General features: G+C 36.4%; 1 protein-coding gene across 1 annotated transcript in view; it reads right to left on the reverse strand.

The window, feature by feature from the left end:
* LOC126772779 (cadherin-99C) overlaps positions 1-18630 on the reverse strand; it is a 138659-nt gene that overhangs the window by 75182 nt on the left and 44847 nt on the right. The window contains exon 2 of the mRNA XM_050493352.1: positions 5263-5304. The gene's annotated coding sequence lies outside the window, so the exon portion shown is untranslated. The remainder of the gene's footprint in view (positions 1-5262; positions 5305-18630) is intronic.

Consider the following 18630-nt stretch of genomic DNA (forward strand, 5'->3'; position numbering starts at 1 on the left):
TACTACATAATCTAATACGATTATGAAATAATGAGTTATAAAAGTAAATTTAGTTTGATACATTGAACAGTTTTTGTTTTAGTGATAGTTTTTCTAGTATGAACTCTTTTTGTATGCTATTTTAAATCTAACTGGATTTTGTTTACAGCTGCCCAGCAGTGACCTTAATGATGAGCCACTAGCAAAGGCTCTAAAGATGTACTTTTACAGTCACGGCTGCCCTTTTTGTATTTAATTTCAAAAAAACAAACGATTATTCTTAGTATTTTCTAGATTAGTGAATTATCAATGAATTGTATCACGAAGCAATACATTATATATAGTAGTGTAAAATCCTTTTGAATGTAAAGATTTATTATAATTGATATTATATAGTTAATTTTAAGTAATTTAAATATTTTAAGTAATTTAAAATTCTTATTAATATAAAACTATGAATAAAAAGAGAATTTAAAAAAAATAACTATTATCCTCTCTCAAGGTTCAAGGTGAAACCATTTAAGCGGTTTAACCGTGATGACGTAACAGATAGAAGTACTTTCGCATTTATAATATATGTATGGATTCTCTTTAGAGATCGATATACATCAATGAACAATTTAATGATTTACAAAATTAACAAAATTTACATTATAATTAATAAAAAACCGTTACGAAACTTGTATGGCTAAATATTATATCAAACAAGTCTCATCGATTAATGGCAACATGAGTACGTTTCAGTCAAAATCTTACGCACAATAACACGTAGTAAAAACAGTTCATTCAACGATGACTCATAATTCGTACGTGCTTCGGACATCGAACTTAAATGTAGCGGTTGTCTTGTACTTACGATTCCTGATCGTAATATATTATAATGTATGTTACATTCGAACTCTTTCCATTCAAAATGACTGCTTACAAAACGTACAAACGGTCAAACGTACTTTTGTCTAATGTCAGTGGTTACTTTTATTTCAACATGAGGATAATATGGGTATTACATTACCGAGTGGCCCTACTACTGTAAACATACATAATAATAATGTCCTCCAGACCGATTTCGGCCACAGCGGCTAATCTCAAGAGAGATTAGCCAACTACGCAGAAGATATTATAGTGCACAAGTGTGTGCGCAAACACACTTGTGCACTATAATCTCTCTTCCCTCACTCTTATAATCCGATGGGACGGCAATCCGACACGACCGGAAAGAGTTCAGGCGCAGGACCAACGGCTTTACGCGCTTTCCGAGGAACGGGAGTGCACACACTTCCAACTTCCTTTCCGGGCTGCTACTGAGAATTTTCAGACAGAAAAACCCAATAAATTTTTATTAGCTCGACCTGGGAATTGAACCCAGGACCTCCGGGTCTGCGGCCTTACATCAAGCCACTAGACCAACGAGGCAGTTAAACATACATACATAAACTAAACACTACACATAGAGTCGCAGACAGATGACACATAACCAAATCTATATTTTAGTTATTTTTGACACACGGATAGTAAAAACGTCGATTTCTGTCATAGATAGATTGTTCTATCAATGTGTAATGTGGATCATATTATTACAAATTAATCAGTGTATTATTTGGTCTGTCCACACTTACTACATACATTATAATTTATATAGTCAGATACGGATCGAAACTTGCCCGCCCTGATCTGGTGCCGTATAATACCGCCACTATACCAAAGACTACATCAACCGTTTAAGGATAACTCCGGTATGAACAGACACAATTCTCTGTTGAGATTTGATTGCTAATACATTTTGAAACAGGTTCCTTCACTGCGTGTTTATTGGTAGAGCGTGAGATGAATAGTTGATTTAAAGTAAACACTTATAAAACCACGAAGATGCTTGACCGCATTTTCATATGTCAAAATACATTTGAACACTCTACATTTTAAATAAGATGAAAAATGAATTAAAACCAATCAACTATTAAATATACGATATACTAATATTGTACGGACAGTATCGCCAGACTAATTAATGGAGTAATAAATAATGTGTAACATAAGATGATAAGATAAGAATCAAACTCTCACACTTTATTTAACAAAGTAATTAAAACATTAATTAAAAAATTGTTCGATTGGAAATAAAGAGACGCGGCTAGAACGTGCAATTAAAATCTTTAACGTCTATAAATTTATAACGGTATAAACCCATCGATGTTTACGTATGTGAATGTTTTATTAGAAATAAATTTATATTCATAACTAAAATAACGCATCATAAACAAAATTCAAGTGTAAACAAATTAAAAACGTTAATATATGCGATTTCGATCCTTTCAATAATTGTAGATTTTTTTATTATTTTAAATTACGCAGCGGTCGTGTCTATAGTGTAACGACCTTTTAACATTTACTTTCATTAAGTAACTTAGAACAATCATGCTCTCAAATCAGTATTGCATTCTATTGATTATATTCACTCTAATTGATACGATGAATTTTTAACATCATAGAAATCATGAGTAATATTTCATTCGAGTTTTTGTTGATAAAAAAAAAAAAAGGAACTAATAAAAACAGAACAGACCCTTTTAACGAATACTATTACGGTATAAACAAGCTGTTAGTATAAGAGCAGAGATGTAGGACGACAACTAAGAGAATTGATGATAGTGACCAAGACAAAGATAGAATGTATGTTGACTAACAAACGACATGACTTGAACAATAACGATATATGTATTAAGATTTGAATGCTAAATGTTATAAATTTCACATTGCCAACAGGTGAGATTTGAAATCATATAAACAGTATTAAATTTGCTCTTTTATTCAAAATTATACTTTTTTTTTTAATAAAATTGGCGGACTATCAAGTGGTAATAAGTGGAGCCACAAGTCCATAGACATGGGCGTTGTAAGAAATAATAACCATTTCTTACCTTATCAATGCGCCAGCTTAGGGACTTAGGTATTATGTCCATCGTGCATAGTTACACAAATTCACTTACCCTTCAAAACGGGACATAACAATACCAAGTACTGCTGATCGGCGGCAAAGTACGCGATAAGTAGTACCTAAAGCCTTATAACCTTGCACTACCAAGTAAACCTTTAAAAGGCGATGCCAAATATGTACTTATTTAACAAGTAGAATAAAATTTAAAATTTAGTATTTAAAAGCCGAGATGGCCCAGTGGTAAGAACATGTGAATCTTAACCGATGATCGTGGATTCAAACCCGGGCAAGCACCACTGAATTTTCATGTGCTTAATTTGTGATTATGATTCATCTCGTGCTTTACGGTGAAGGAAAACATCGTGAGGAAACCTGCATGTGTCTAATTTCACTGAAATTCTGCCACATGTGTATTCCACCAACCCGCATTGGAGCAGCGTGGTGGAATAAGCTCCAAAACCTTCTCCTCAAAAAGAGGAGAGGAGGCCTTTAGCCCAGCAGTGGGACATTCACAGGCTGTTACGGTTACGGTTACGGTTAACAAGTAGCCTTGCATTAAAGTTTATAAATATACACATTTTTAAAAGCGTTAATGTGATATTTTATAAGCTATTCCTTTCGAAATTACAATCAGTAATTTTCTTGATAGGCAATCGATTTTAAGCATCCAATTCATCGAACCTATAATTTACGGTACGTCCTCTTGCTCCTTACTCTAATCAACAATCGGTTAGAGAAACATTATCACCTCAAACGAGGCCAACAAAACACCGTTAGTTACTTGAAATACGAAGCATACGAGCAAATATTTCAAATATGCTCTTGGAACGTGTAAATGCATTGTTTGTTTAGAACGGCTTCTTGTTATTATACATCTTGTGTAACCAAAATTTTCGTGTCTCATATATTTTTTGAATGTTTAATAACAGTGAAAAACAATTCAATAAAAGGCATATCAATTTCAATGCATAAATTGTTAAATGGAATGTTTCCATAATAAATAATGCCACCTGTTTTCTTACAAATACATTCGGAGAGCCTTTTGAAACTGTAAAAGACCTTATTAGCCTAAGGTTCGTGTTCGGCAAAAGATTTACTTAATGCGATTTCAAAGTAGCGTGCAAAATTACGTGTGGTCCATAGTTATTTGGTAGTCAATGAGGCAATTTAACTGAAACAGTATAATAGACAGAATTAAATACGTGAGAACATTGAAATTTTATTTATGAATTAATTATTGTAAAAATGGAAAATGTGACTAGATTTTTTTCTTTAAGGTTATGAAACTGACGCGAGTTCGCTTCGAGATCTGGTCTACATTACAAAACGTGTATTGTTAGCCAGAGGGCTCCAGGCGGTATTTCTAGCCTCACAAACAATCTAGCAGACTGTTTTAAACAGCAATTGGATGCTTGTTTGCGTTGTTCTCTATTATTAAAGTTAAATAATTTACATCCTTATAGATTACTTAGATATTTAGTTATAAAACCTATTCATACTTGCATTTTTTAATGTTTAAATGAACTGTTTGTCGTTTGTGTCGAAGCCTTTGTGAGGTTTATGTGTCCAAAATCATGAGTAGTTTTAGCATCAAAAATGCGTTCGCTCTGCATAAAATCCCGCTTCTCGATTTTTCGATTGGATTAGGTTAGAATGTCTAAAAATCTAAAAATCTTGGACTAGAGTCCGAAGTGCGTTCATACAAAGCCGTTAGCACATGAATTAGTACAACTAAACCATTTGACATATCTGTTCACTAATTCTACTCTCGTATATTCATTTAAATAATAGCTCAGTGAATTGATTTATAACTGATAAATATTAGGTAGAATTTTCAAAGTGCACGATAAAGTGCGTCTACATTGTCATTTTAAACAAGTGTGTTGAAACTGGGCGTATTTGCGACATTACTAAGCTCCGTATTCAAACAGCATGCGAACTATAAGCTTACAACATAGCAATCATCTGAATCTTATTGAACGAACACGAATATAATTTAAATATGTTATTGGAAAGACATTATTTTTTTTGTAGTAAATAATATATTCAAAGAGTTAAATTAGTTCGACAGAACCTGTTTATAATTTCTTAATCGGACGTAATATGCTCCAAATCTTTCTCATTTTAGCAAGAGAATGCAAAGCAGTAAATCGTTTCACGTGTCAATATATATTGATTAATTTCATCTTTATAAAATGTGTAGGCTGATAGACTAATTCTCAAAGCTAAGCCACACCTTTACTAGTGGAGCAGACATCAATAATAGATTATCGATTATTGCCAAGCCAAAATAACCCTATTATATTATGGCACAGCTTCGTTTGCACAATATATTTCGTTTGTGGACTTACCTGGAAGCAATCTATTCTTCATAACTTCAACGTCATTTATATCTGTAAATAAGAATATATATATTAGAATAACATACAAAGGATACATTATATTTAACTGAAGAGATAAATGAATAATTTAAATCCAATAAAAATATGATCGCGTGACAGTAATGTTAACATTTTCCTATTAAATTGCATCTTGCATGCACTCCAAATTGTTCAGACTTTTTGACACCAATGATAACAAAAATGTATAAATTCATGTAATTAAAAATCTTAAATTCTAATTACCGACATAAAAGTAACATAGGCAATATAACTCTCTGACTCGTATTAAGTACTGGCACCAATTCTAATTAGGATTATAATACTGGTTTATAATTAATTACAAGAAGCATTTACGTTTTTATGTGCACCTACATGATATAATTCTAGATTAAATTGCTATCATTGCACTTATTTACCTATTAAATGTTCCTCCTATGAGGAAACATTTGAACTATTCGAAGCTATTCGTTTTTACACCGACTTGGAATCCATAGCCCTAAAATTTATTAGTATAATATCGGTTATTCAATTGCACATGTCAATCCAATGTAGTGGCAATGAACGCAGACCCATAAGACACGTGCGAAAGAAAGATATAAGGATTGGAATGCAGATGAGAATGACGTAAATATACGTTTTGCTCTCATAGTGTATTGGATCACGTTGAGGATGAAAAACTTTTTGCTCTATACCATTTCCTTTCACAGAGGTTCGTAATAATTTAATACTGAATATAAGATACTATCTGCGTCGAAAAACACTTTTGTCGGTATACCTTCTTTTATATCATTGTAAAAATTGTATGAGCGTCAATTCTTAAAGATATTCGTCAAAGGAACTTATACGGTCCAATTTTATTGTGCTTGTCACGTTTTGCCAAACATATTTACAAAAAAATCGCATAAATATTGAATGAACTTCATTTATTCTACGTCGAAAACCTTTTTAAAAGTACAAAGATATATCAAAAGACGGCATTTTAGTTTCCTTTCACATGCATGTAATATGACGTCACAAACTTACTTTAAAATGGAAATATTAAAAGTCAAGGTTTACGACAAATGAATGATAAGGTATGGACAAAAAAAAGTAAACGCAAGGCACACCTAGTTGCAAAATTATACAAGATTCTTAATCGTGGATTCGTGATCGCAACTACGTGACTAACGCAAACAAATGTTAACTATTCCATACGAAACGACTAAATATGTTAAGGACCGTTTTGAAGTAATTCAGCAAAATTTTAAGACTGGGTGCGCCGATCATTCGCGTGTCTTCATCCAGTATGTTGATAGCTTAAACGATTATATAATTTACTCATAAACTATTATTACAAAGCGCCTTAATTTAAAAAGTTTAAAATATTATTCCATTTTGGTCTAATTTTATCTTTTCTAAGAAATATAATCGTATTTATCTGTTATTACTAAAATATTAGTCATATTAAGATTATACATCACACGAGTGCTATATTATGTAAAAATACATTTCAAAAAATCTATAAAGTCCGTCTTCGTCTTAAAATGTGTAATTTGCATTTTCCTGCGATAAAATATCCACTCATCATACCTACCTCAATATGAAATCAGGTAGACGGAGAATTACAAAACTTTGCATTCATGAAGATATGTAGTTAAAATGTTCATTGTTGCTTTACATCAAACCCTTCGCATTCCTTGACAAATAGTCTCATAAGCAGGAAGAAAATTAGGCTTGGAGCTTGACGAATGTATAACGTGACTGTTCGCATTTTGAGTTCTAAATGTTTAAATGTTCTCCCACGATCGTGATTTCGTTATTAAAATTATAAGGATGTTCATGCTCAAAGTGGGAATTGCGCGTGTTGTCTAACGTTTATTCCTTGCGTAAATAACAACGCCTATTACAAAACGAAATATGTTCTCGTCTTCTATGACAGACGAATGGGTGCGATTTTAGTTTAATTTGTTTTATGTTTATAACAATAGGTTTTTCTTGCTTAATTGTTTTAACTTATATTTTATTTATACCAGATACACATAGGAAGACGTCATAGTTGCGGAACGTAAGATTTAAACAACAGATAACAGGACAATATTGCATCAACACAAGAATAACAAAGGTTTATTATCTTAAGTATGAAAATTGATGTTAGTTTTATCTGTTTGAGATTAATATTTTTCAACACGACCGATTACCATGAAAGTCGACAGTTGGCTCATATAATTATGCATTATTTCATGGAGACGGTTTTGATTCTTTTTTAAACCATTTTGTTGTAACTCCCCGCTATATAACGCTGCAGCGTCAACTTTATACACTTCAAGCAATCGCCGAGGTAATTGGTATACTTTTGAACAAGGGCATATTTTAACGCAAGTTGCATCGGATATAAAGTTTGTTAACAATTTATAGAGGCATCACGTAGCATGCCGGCTAATAAGCCGCATAATATATATATACAGAAATATGTAAAATATTATGTCTGATAAAGTCGAGATGGCCCAGTGGTAAGAACGCGTGAATCTTAACCGATGAACGTGGGTTCAAACCCGGGCAAGCACCTCTGAATTTACATGTGCTTAATTTCTGTTTATAATTCATCTCGTGCTTTTCGGTGAAGGAAAACATCGTGAGGAAACCTGCATGTGTCTAATTTCATCGAAATTCTGCCACATGTGTATTCCACCAACCGCACTGGAGCAGCGTGGTGGAATAAGCTGCAAAACCTTCTCCTCAAAAAAGGGAGAGGAGGCCTTAGCCCAGCAGTGGGACATTTACCCTCAAACCTCACCCTTCAAACCGGAACACAACAATATCAAGTATTGCTGTTTTGCGGAAGAATATCTGATGAGTGGGTGGTACCTACCCAGACGAGCTTGCACAAAGCCCTACCACCAGTATTTACTATGGTTAAATAAATGTAATCCTATGCAATTCTGTCTTATTATAGTTGTATGGATATAAAATATAACAGATAAAAAATTGAAAATTAATATGAAAAAAAAAACAAAATAAGATTAATAATTACAATGTGTTAGTCTTTGTGTCATACATCAACGCTCTTTCCAAAGTTATATATTCAATATTCTAAGGACTACTTATTTTGAATCGCTCTCAAATTTAAGCGATGGTTAAAATTGACGTTTGTTTCACGACGTTACAATGCGAGGTCGATACACGTGTGACAGAATTTCACGATATTTTAAACTAAATATAAAATAATCATTTATTTCTAAAAAAAAAAACAAAAAAACAATATAGTATAATAAAAAAATCGTAAAATAGGTAAACTTCAAAATCGCTTTTTATGATAAATTTATATACTTACCTTATATGTACGATTACTTACCCCACTGTGCGAGGTATGTTTAAACTATTTACATTACCTCATTTGTCATAGCATATGGACATAAAATTATTCAAATACGGAGTCATAAATATCGTATTTACAACGACAATTTAACTAAGACCATAAAAATTCATTACATTAATCTAAAAACGAATGTATGTAATAGGAGAGGTACCTTAAATAGTTGCAAAGCTTGCATAGTACAGTTAGGTTCTTATGTCAATTAATTATACGAAAAAAATCATGCATTAGACGAAAGTGATGATGACGTATTAAACATTTTCATTTTGGATACACTTAAAAAAAATTGTGTCAGTTCGTAAATCGAGAATACACTAGATAGCTCGGTTAAAGTGCAGTTTTTATTTCAATAATAGAAAACTTAAATTAACTTTAACCGACAATAATAAGGTTTCGTAACACATATAATGAACACAACATCACACATGTTTTTTTTTTTTTTTTTATATGCCCCGGGATGGCAAATGACTCCACTCCACCTGATGGTAAGTGGTAGTAGAGTCCAAACGCGACGACGGCCAGTACAGTCGGGAAGAATGTTCTGTACTAGCCGTCCCCGCCATGCCGGCCCGCAAGATGCCTCTTCACGCCTCGTTTGAAGGAACCCGGGTTGTAAGAGGAGGGGAACACGTGAGCTGGTAAGGAATTCCATTCTTTGGTAGTGCGGCAAAGAAAGGAGTTGCCAAATTTCTTTGTGCGCGATGGAATTGATGTCACAGTTAGGCGGTGACATCGAGAACCAGCTCGCGTGGACTTAAGAAGGAAGGGGGAAGCAGGAATTAGAGAGAATAATTCCTCAGAGCACTCGCCGTGATACAGACGATAGAAAGCGCTCAGTGCTGCTATCTCGCGACGCAATTGTAAAGGTTCAAGGGTGTTTGTGACCTTTACGTCGCCAATAATGCGTACTGCACGTCGCTGCAAACGGTCCAAGGCCTCCATTAGGTACTTAGCGGAGCCATCCCAAAGGTGCGAGCAATATTCAACGCAAGACCGTACCTGTGTTTTGTATAACAGGCACAGTTGTTGTGGCGTGAAAAAACGCCGCACCTTGTTCAGAACTCCGAGTTTTCGTGAAGCTGTTTTTATAATAGCCTCGATGTAATCCCTTGGACTAAGGTCGCAGCGAACGTCCATCCCCAGCATGGCGATTTTGCTTTGTATCATCAGCGGTGTGCCACAGAGGGAGGGATGAGGGTAAAATGGTGACTTTTTCGCTGTGAGAGCGCACACCTGTGTTTTCTTGGCATTAAACTCAACAAGATTATCAGAACCCCATTTAGCGATGAGCTCTAATGTCCTATCGAGTTCAATGACAAGATTCTCCCGCCTCTCCTCAGTTTCCGCCCGCCCAGCCACTGCGCGTCCGTGGTATCCACCATGCACTGTACTATCATCTGCATAGCAATGTATGTTCCCAAGAGAGAGCATATCATTGATATGCAAAAGAAAGAGTGTGGGAGATAGCACAGATCCCTGGGGGACCCCAGCATTCACTACATAGAATTGTGAAGCGCAACCATCTACTAAAACACGAAGGCTACGCTTGTGTAGGAAGCTGGCAATCCAGGTGCATAGCTGAGCAGGCAGACCATATGCCGGTAGCTTGGAGAGAAGACTTCTGTGCCAGACCCTGTCGAAAGCCTTGGAGATATCGAGGCTGACAGCCAACGATTCTCCATGCTTGTCGATAGCTTCACCCCAGAGGTGCGTTACGTACGCTAGAAGATCACCTGTGGACCGTTTTGGTCGAAACCCGTACTGACGATCATTAATTAGACAGTGATCTTCTAGGTAATGGATCAGTTGGTTGTTTAAAATCCGTTCCATCACCTTACAAAGTACTGAGGTGATAGCTATTGGCCGATAATTTGCCGGGTCAGACCGATCCCCTTTTTTGGGAACCGCTTGCACATTAGCTCTTCTCCAAGCCTCCGGCACACATCCCGAAGAGAGAGAAAGTTGGAACAGGCGCGTTAACACAGGAGACAGCTCCGCCGCGCACTTCTTCAGCACAATGGCTGGTATTCCATCGGGACCGTTAGCTTTCCGTATATCGAGTGATTGCAGCTCCGCACGCACATCACGTTGCCTGATTTTGATGTCAGGCATCGTGTGGCCACATGAAGGTATTGTTGGTGGCTGCGCACTACAATCATCGATCACAGAGTTGTCGGCAAAGAGTTTAGCCAGGAGGTCGGCTTTCTCCTGCGGACTGTGAGCTAGCGATCCGTCCGGATTTCTGAGCGGTGGCAGCGAAGGTTGGCAGAAATTGTTTTGCACAGACTTGGTCAGACGCCAGAAGCTACGGGAGCCCCTAGGATGCGAAATAAGGTCATGACCAATCTGTACAATGCGCTGTGCATCCGCTCTCGTGTATGCCTTCCTACAGGACTTGGAATTTTTATTGTAGTTTGCTTTCAGTGAGTCAATGTTAGATGCCCCGCTAATGCAGCCGTTGATCCACGCGCGATATGCCGCCTGCTTAGATGATACAGCGTCGGCACATTCACGCGTGAACCAACGGTTACGCGTACCCCTATTGATGAGATCTGAGCTAGGAATGTAGTATTCCATTCCTAACATGATCTCATCAGCAACAGCAGCGGCACTAGCTGTCGGGTCATTCCCACTGAAGCAACGTTCCTTCCAAGGGACTGACGCATAGTAATCGCGCATACCGTCCCAATCTGCCGACTTATAGTGCCAAACGCGACGTTTGCATACCGCTGATGGCGGCAGCTTGGCCTGTGGCACTTTGGTAGATATAAGGCCGTGATCCGAAGAACCAAGTGGAGCCTGAACCACAACCTGATATTCCACCGGGTGAGAAGTCAGCAGAAGATCCAGTAGAGAAGGCGCTTGCCCATCAATGTCCGGGATCCTGGTGGGCTGATCAACCAGTTGGGTCAAGTCGTGTGTGAGAGCAAAAGCATGAGCAGTTCTTCCAGCATGGTCAGTTTTGAGGGATTTCAACCATGATTCATGGTGAGCATTAAAATCCCCCAAAAACACCAATTCCGCGTTAGGAAACTGCTCTTGCGCAGCATCTGCCAACCGACTAAGATGGTCGAATAATCGGCTTGTCTCCAAGTCACCATTGTGGGATCTGTAGAGGCACACGTAGACTCGACTCTGACGAACCAGGTCCACACGTACCACCAACATGGAGAAGGAGGGGTCCTCCAAGCAGCGCAATCGGTGACAACAAACATCCGCCCTGACGAACAAGCATACTCCGGCTTTCGCTTTAAAAGATTCTTCCAGCATGTAGCCGGGATAGTTAAGGTAGCTGGTGTCGGCAGGGCGGAGTATTTGCGTCTCCGTGAGAAACAACATTGCTGGCCGTGCTGTCTCGAGATGGTGGTGGACAGCGTTGAGGTTAGCATGGAGTCCTCGGATGTTAGAGAACTCGACCTCAAACAGCGTGGGTATGGTGGGGGTGTGCACCGCTGAACGACCGTTATTTCTTATTTGCGCTACCATTTGGAAATTAGGAAAAGAGACGTGAGGCGAGCGACGTATTGCCACGATAGGGATGGGCAAAGTATGGAGGCGTGTTTTCCCAAATGTTTGCCAAAAAGGAAAATATACTGATCCGCCGGACGGAAGGGCCCCCGAACCCCCCCGGAAGTGGCCGCCGGGACCCCACCTTCCGGTCACCAACCGGCACGACGGTCCACCCCGAGATTATGCGTGGCCTGGTGGGGCAGCCTCGAGAGCTGGTTAGGCACGCTCGGGCCCCTGTACTATGCCACGGGCGGCCAGCGGAACAGCCGTTTCTTCGGGTCTCCCTGTCCGGCAGGTCAATACAGTTTCCCCCGGCATTGGTTCAACAGCCGTCTCCACTGGACCAACACCCATCGCGGCAATACTCGCTCGGGCACTGGCTGTACGCTGGCTGACCTCGAAACGCGGCTGCAAGCCACTTCACGAGTTTTTCACCATGCGTACGGTGGTAACAAGCCAGGCGGATGTTAGCATCCTACCACCAAATAATAAAAATAATACAAACATATTCATTCATACACGCATACATTAATACAAATATATGTTCATACATTTAAAAGAAAAAAGCTTTAATAATACAAGACAGTTTTTTTTAACATTCACAAAATGGTTTTAATATGCACAAGTCCTGACTAGCTAGTTTGTGCGACTTCACTCGCAAAACGGTGGGATTTATCTCCGTTCTAATGGCAGTTGTTATTGTAATGCTCTTAATAAGTAACAAACCGTAAATGTCCCTCTGGGGGCAAAGGTCTCCTCTCCCATTAAGGAAAAGGATTCGGTGTTTAATCTTCGCTGCTCCACTAACGGGTTGCATTCAATGAATACATCTTAGAATTTACCTATAAATATTTCCTCACGAATTAATACCAATTATCATAAATATTTGCACAATTTTTGATTATTATTTACACTATCCTATGCATTAAGTATCCATCCATACGACGAATCCATCTTATACGACGAATAAATAACATTGACTTAACATGAGAGAATTGGTTAAGAATTAATTTAAGGTTTGTTTATCTTTCCTCCTCTTGCCATTGCCATTTTATACATTATTTCTAAAATAAATACTAAGTATTCAAAAATACGACAACGCTCATACAATTATAGATGCATTAAACGTTAGATATATTCAATTAAAATTCACGCATTTACGTATCTCGTACTTTACTAGTACGCTATCTCCCTATCGCCGTGTAAGCGATTAGAGATAGGAGGCGTTGAGCCATGAGATAATGTCAATAGAGTGGAAGCGGGCTGTATGTTGGTCGCCTAACATATTAGATGTGGGGATTTCTGCTAATTTGTATACATAGATATAATTTGCTAGAATAAATAAAGTTCGTTACGACTTTTTATGCTTTTGAATATTTTATTTAATGCGAATATATTCTTTGTTTTTTTCTGATAAATTTTCACGTTTAATACCGTGTGCTGTAGCTGTGTGAGTTATTAATTTAGCGTTTATTATAGAGTATGAATTTGCATCACAGATAAGATTTTAAAATTCGTATTTAGTTTTTCACTATTGGCTGTTTTGTTATTTTTTTTATGAATTTCGACTATAACATTAGTTTAACGATATTTTCGTTTGCTAATTAGAGAACTGCACCAGTATTTATCCGTAAGCGATTAGTATATATACCCCAGTAATTGTAGAACAATTGCCAACGGCGGGAAACTAATTATTTATATCTATGATCAAGCTTCCAACTATAAGATTTATTTACTTATCTTAATCTTAAACGGGGTATTCTAATATTTACATAACGGGTCCGATCTATATAATAAAACATTCGACATATACGGGTACGACTCGAGAACAGTCTTTATCAGATATCATTACGTATAATTTGTACATTCCTTTCCATTGGTTGATAGCCAATTGAAATAGTTTGAATGAAAACTGCCGAATATATGACGAATATATTGCGCCTTGGGCGGATACATAAGGCCGTTTTAGTACCTGGTACTTTAAAAATATTTTAAAACTGGTACTATTAAAACGTTTTAAAAAAAAAGGTGACTAAGAACTCGCTCGTATCATACGTCCCAGGGGATGGGCCTCACGCCTTCAGGAAATTATAATGGATAATGATCAGTCTATATTTTTTTTATATTATTTTAAGCGATTTTATAGAACAGATTATATCGCGCTTTAATAGATATGTCCGTCTAATTGCTAGATAGATAGAATTTTGTTCTGGGTTACGAAAGGGTAAGATGTTTTTTTTCTCTCAGATAGTAATAGACAAAAGACCATGTCAAGAATACATATATTAGCGTTTGTTTATATATTTATTAGTTTGTTACGCTATCACTTCTTAACTACACAGTCGATCATTCTGAAATTTTGCATAAACATTGTCAGGATACAGTTAAACAGTTAGGGTGCCTAACAAAAGCTCACCTTCTCACGCGCTATTGAAATTATTATTGTAATAAAGCATGAAAGCATTTGCTTACTTATTAACGACGTTAATTAAAGAAATGTAATAAATACTATTAAGAAGATCAAGAATACTCACAAATTATAAGGAATCGTCTTGAAGATTCTAATTATATATAATTTATGCTCATGACAGCTAACCTGCTCTAAGGGAAATGGTACGCAATAATAAAATTACACTCGATTCTCGTTTATGTGTTTTCTTAACTATTGTTAATAAAAAAGTTCGTATGCAAAATTTAACGACTTAAAAAGTCGCAGCTAACTGTATTTTTGATGTATAAACGGTGTATAGCGGATATTTAGTCGAACACTGATTTCTCACAAACTGTCTACATTGATTTGATTATCTTAAGAAGAAACAGCAATCTTTAACTAATCACCGCTTGAACTAATATAAAGATGAAGCAATTAAATATTAACCTAATCATAGTTACCATAGAAACAGTAGATGGAGAATTTTAACACCTTATTAATGTAATGTAATTTTAACACCTTATTAATGTAATGTAATTTAATAAACTACAGGGAGAAAAACAGTTTGATTGACTGTGATCTAAATAATTCATAGTACACATTTTACTTACAACTTTTGCACTTAAAAGTAAATGAAAACATATGTAAGAGAATTTCAGTAAAATTAGACCTTTGCACCAAGATGACGATCATCCTCACGATGTTTTCCTTCACCGCCAAGCATGAGATGAAATATGTCTTGGTTTGAACCCGCAACCACCGGTTAATATTCGCGCGTTCTAACCACTAAGCCATCTCGGTAACTATATATAAACATAGTAAGGCGATAATGGTATGTCGATTTGAGTATTATTCGAGTTCTTAACCGTAACACCAACTAGATCAAAATCAATGGCTCAACAACAAATCTTTGTCAAATGTGCACAAGTTCATCAAATCGGTCTACTAGACTTCCTTACAAAGCCATTAACTTAAATGTCAATAAGAAATCAAGTGTGCCGTCCCGTTACACGCACAAAAAGTTGTTTTGGGTCAATGGCACAGCGAGACGCTCGCATCTCCAGTAACCGCGTACAACGCGTTAACTTTTTATTAATTGAATTTGAAACGGTCTGAATCAACCTTTAACCATCAATGATTGATACCAGATTGGGTTTCTTATACTTTACATTAGCTGAAAACATTACAAAACCCACATACTCGCGTTCCGTTTCAGTATTCTAATATGAAAATTATTGAATGACCTTATATAATATATTTTATTTATTATTACTGCCTCGTTGGTTTAGTGGCTATATGTAAGGCCCGTCTGTCTGTCGGAGGTCCTGGGTTCAATTCCCAGGTTGGGCCACTAAAAAGTTATTCGGTTTTTCTGTCAGAAAATTCTCAGTAGCAGCCCGGGGTGTGCAAGTTGGAAGTGAGTCCCGTGTCTCGGAAAGCACGTAAAGCCGTTGGTCCTGCGGCTGAACTCTTACCGGTCATGTCGGATTGCTGTTCCATCAGATTACGAGAGTTAGTGAATAGAGAATGTACTTGTGTTTGCACACACACACTTGCACACACTATAATATCTCCTGCGCAGTTGGCTAATCTCTCTTGGCCGCCGTGGCCGAAATCGGTCAGAACATTATTATTGTCATATAATAAATAAATTACTAATAATTATATTAATAATATGTAAAATTCATAAAATAAGTAAATTGTATGTAGTTAGGTTTATGTTGTTTCAATTACAAAATCATAATGAAATTACTTCATTATTTTGTTACTTAATCGATTTGATCACTTTAATGTTACGATATAAATTACTCTGATTGTTAATAAAAAAATCAAGATCTGTACTGAGATTAATTAAACCCATTAACTTTTTAGTATTAAGAATTGATTGACGGCCTTAATCGTTTAGTCGTAAAGCGCGTAAAGCACGAAAAGCGGTTGCCTGCGACTTCATTCTCGCTCATGCAGTGTAAATAGAGCACACATTAATGCGCATACGTTTGTGAACTATATATAAAGGGTATTAAATTAAAAATAAAATATTAATACGGTTGAGATCAATAATCGCCAAAATCAGTCTTGAGGACATTATCGTCATCATCACCTACATCTGTTTCCGACAGTTTTTTTTTAAATTATATTTTATAGTACTGATAGTATAATAACTGATAGTATTGATGTTCATGCAGGGTATATAAATATAATTGTATAATATGATTAATAAATGTAATATTTTGATTCTTAAAAAGAGTAACTTTTTTTTTATAGAATAGGAAGGCGGACGAGCATGTGGGCCACCTGATGATGATAATTGGTCACCAACGCCCATAGACATTTTAAGAAATGTTAACCATCGCTTATATCGCCAATGCGCCACCAACCTTGGGAACTAAGATGTTATGTCCCGTAACCGTAACCGTAACAGCCTGTGAATGTCCCACTGCTGGGCTAAAGGCCTCCTCTCCTCTTTTTGAGAAGAAGGTTTGGAGCTTATTCCACCACGCTGCTCCAATGCGGGTTGGTAGAATTCACATGTGGCAGAATTTCAGTGAAATTAGACACATGCAGGTTTCCTCACGATGTTTTCCTTCACCGTAAAGCACGAGATGAATCATAATCACAAATTAAGCACATGAAAATTCAGTGGTGCTTGCCCGGGTTTGAATCCACGATCATCGGTTAAGATTCACGCGTTCTTACCACAGGGCCATCTCGGCTTTTTGTCCCATGTGCCTGTAATTACACTGGCTCACTCACCCTTCAAACCGGAACACAATAATACCAAGTAGTAGTGTTTTGCGGTAGAATATCTGATGAGTGGGTGGTACCTACCCAGACGAGCTTGCAGAAAGCCCTACCACCAGTAGTTTTGTTGTAGTAGTATATATATATTTAATGGTGCATTTTTTATACATTAATATGAGATTAAAGTGAAGCGTGAAACATTTGCAATTCAAGAACGTTACCAAATGTAATGCTACTCGGTTGGGACTGGATGTGAATACCTAAAACAGATGATCCAACTGTTTGCCTATTCCAATACAAATACTATTTAAATTAGAGGCGAATGAACTCCGTACAATAACGAAGATTACCATAAGGATTTTGTTGCACTTGTATCGGAATTAATGAATTAAAAATGATTTATGTAAAGTAAATATTGCTATTTAAAAGTCACGTTTGTGGTTGATCTGCTAAATGCAAACTATCTTAGATGTATTTGGTAACTGAATTTAAATAAATAATCAATTGAATATTTATTATATTTTATGATAAGCTTTCTTCAAATTAACTCTAACCAATGGAAGTAGCTTTGTAAGAAAATCATCATGTTGATGAATATTTCAGTACCAAGTAATTATTGTTTTAAACTTTAAATGATTTAAAAATAGAAAAACGTAAAAAAAAGTATAGTGCAAGGCCAATCAAAAAGTGATAAAAGTAATTTGTCTCTAATCAAAAAAATCCTATTCCATTTTCAAATGGTATACATTTTACATATTAAAACGATATGGAATCAACATAATCAATAAAATATTATATTTATAAAGCATTTATTTGCAACAAATCCGTCATACACTCTGTTACTCACGCCTTCCGAGAAAGGGGCCGCTGCAAACCGGTCTCAGCTTTAACACGGAACCAGCACAGCGTAGTGAAGTGTATAATTCTTAAGACATCTGACTTAAAACTTACATTGCAACAGATTGAATGCGTTTGAACGTGTTGCTAAGAACACTCCTAGATATCTAAGATCCGTCTTTAAGTTATTAGTTCAGATGTGAAAAAATATAGACAAGAGGAACAAGGTACAATAATGGCGATTATATATTGAAATAAAAACTACACACGAACGTTTTCGAGCAAGCAATCGTCTAATTTTTATTTCTTTATAATTCCATTTCAACTCATCGATATAGAATCGAGAGGTAATCTGTATGAAATTCTACTGATGAGTATCCAACAGCCGCAAAGGAGCAGCCCGTTGGAATAAGCTCTTAATCCTTTTAATATACAGAGGGACTTCACTTAGACGTGTGTAATTGAT

Source organism: Nymphalis io, chromosome 13 (genome assembly GCF_905147045.1).
Source record: "Nymphalis io chromosome 13, ilAglIoxx1.1, whole genome shotgun sequence".
Lineage (NCBI taxonomy): Eukaryota > Metazoa > Arthropoda > Insecta > Lepidoptera > Nymphalidae > Nymphalis > Nymphalis io.